The sequence below is a fragment of the Leopardus geoffroyi genome, chromosome A2 (genome assembly GCF_018350155.1).
Source record: "Leopardus geoffroyi isolate Oge1 chromosome A2, O.geoffroyi_Oge1_pat1.0, whole genome shotgun sequence".
NCBI classification, from domain to species: Eukaryota; Metazoa; Chordata; class Mammalia; order Carnivora; family Felidae; genus Leopardus; species Leopardus geoffroyi.
In genome coordinates, this window is record NC_059331.1 from 39,806,395 (window position 1) to 39,808,799 (window position 2,405).

General features: G+C 50.4%; 1 pseudogene; it reads right to left on the minus strand.

Annotated features, from left to right (window-relative positions):
• Positions 1-1,501: 1,501 nt before the first annotated feature.
• Positions 1,502-2,107, minus strand: LOC123607596 (annotated as a pseudogene).
• Positions 2,108-2,405: the final 298 nt, after the last annotated feature.

Here is a 2,405-nt window from a genome sequence, read left to right on the forward strand (position 1 = left end):
TGGCGACTGAGTTGGGATGGGGTTCAAAAGACAAATCGAGAAGGGAGAAATGAAAATAAGGAAAGATATTCCTGGTGTGCTGGAAATTCACACCTAAGTTGTACGATAGGCGAACCAAGGTGCGTGAGAGCATGCTGGCCAGCCAGGATTGTCCAGGGAGATGCCAGGGAGGGCAGCCCAGGCCCAGAGGACCACCCATGCAGTGACACTACGGGGCAGTGACTTGTGGACCACAAGGAAATCAGTGTGCAGGAACTAGGAGGATGTGGAACAGTGGAGGTGACAGTCCAGAGAGGCACGCCTGGTCTTGACACAGCTTACAAACCCTGCACGATGGCTGGAGTTTATGTTGAAGATAAAGGTAGGCTATGGACACCTTGTGATCAAGGAAGTTGGAGGATTAATACCAAGTTTTTCAAATCTCTTTGGGAGGGGGGCCGCTTGGGTGGCTCAGGGAGTTAAGTGTTTGACTTCGGCTCAGGTCATCATCTTGTGGTTCATGAGTTCAAGCCTCGTGTTGGGCTCTGTGCTGACAGCTCAGACCCTGGAGCCTGCTTTGGATTCTATGTCCCCCCCCCCCCCACCTCTCTCTGCCCCTCCCCTGCTTGGCTCTCTCTCTCTCCCTCAAAAATAAATACACATTAAAAAAACATTTTTTCTTAAAATAAAATCTCTTTGGGAGCAATATAGATGGTGGTGGTGGCTTGGGTCAAAATGAGAAAGGGCCCAGAAGAACAGTACAAGTGGCAAAGAGTTGAAAAGAACAAGGAGGGGATTAATGGAAAGAAAGAAAGAAACAGAGATTTTCAGCAGTAGAATCTTCTGGACTTTTTTTTTTTTTTTTAAAGAACAATAAAGATTTATTTTCCAATATGTTTTTATTTGGACCTCCCCACCCCCACCCCTGCCAACTGAATTCACTCCCCACCATTAGTCCAAAGGGAGGGTTCTCTCCACCAGGCATCACAGCACAACACAATACTAGCCTCCTCAGCTCAGAGGAAATAGTGTTTGCCCTGTGGCTCAACAATCTTTGTCCTAACCTGGCCCCAGCCTCAGGTGCACAAGCACATGCCTTTGGTCACCTGAGACTTTTAAGCAGCACCAGCTGGTACTCTAGCTGATTTGGACCTTAAATGCCACTACCCACCAGAGAAGAGGCTCTGACTCGATTCCAAGCCTGTTCTTTAAATTATTTTTCAAAAATATTTTTTAAAAAGCAACTTAGTAGAAAACAAGGCCATCCTAGGAATGTTGTCAAAGTCTCTAATCGGCTTTTGACTGATATATGAAGTTACAGATAATAAAGAAGACCTCCCCCACCAGGTGTAAGACTAAACCAGCAGCTTCTGGGCTCCGGTCTCCAGTGTTCAGAAAGACACATTGGCTTAAAGACAGAGACTAGAGACATTGTAGCCCCCGGGGCCTCTGTAAATGATGCCTCCCAGTCACCGGTGGACAGACACATGGTGTCGGGCATTTGTCCTTGGGCCCTCCCTTATCCTGAGATTCACAAGCAAGATCTCTGTGAGGGGAACAGCCCATACTTCTGTGGGAGGATGGATGTAATACTTTCCAGGGCACAGCCTGGATGAATGATGCCAAACTTTCCAAGTACAGATAAGTCAACCACAGTTGAGCCCAAGCAGTGTTCAGGGCTCTGGCCATCCCCAATTGGTCCCCCATCAATGACCAGCAACAATTGAGGCCAGAGGTACAGGAATTCCTTGACATTTGGAGAACTGGCCTAAGAGTCAAGGTTGGTACTGGTGAGAGCAAGTGTTGCTCAAACACCTAGGCCAAATCCTGCATGAAGCCATGATCAGGAGTCCAGGTGCCTACAAGAGGAGTAAAGGGGTTCAGGTCCTTACTGAGCTCTTGGGAGCTTTCCAACACCAGGGTCACTGGTTCTGATAATAAGTCTTTCAGGAGCACCTTGGATATGCTCAACATGGCAGTCCCTGTAGACATCGGCCACATGGCCCAGATAGACAGGCGGCAGCTTGGCCTTGCTGCAGCCCTTGAGGGGGTACACAGCGCCCTGTGCCACTGAGCAACTTGCTGAGAAGGCCAGGCCCTATGGCGTGTGGGTGGGGACCACCACCATGGTGGGCGCCTGTGCGCAGCTCAGCCACGGAGTCCCAAAACACCTTGGTCCAGTGGGCAAGGCCACACTCCCGGGGAGCCACAACAGCCAGGCCCTTGGCACTGGCAGAGTGGGGCTCAGAATGCAGAGGAGCTGGCTGCTGTGGACAAAGCCCCCACCCCCGCCCCCATCCCTCATTCAACCGGTGCTGGCAGCCACCACGGCTCTCAGCGCTTGCAAATCTCCTGGACTTAACTCATGATTAGATTTTAGGGGTGAGGCAGAGGGAGGAGTCAAGGATGATGGCCAGGTTTCTGAT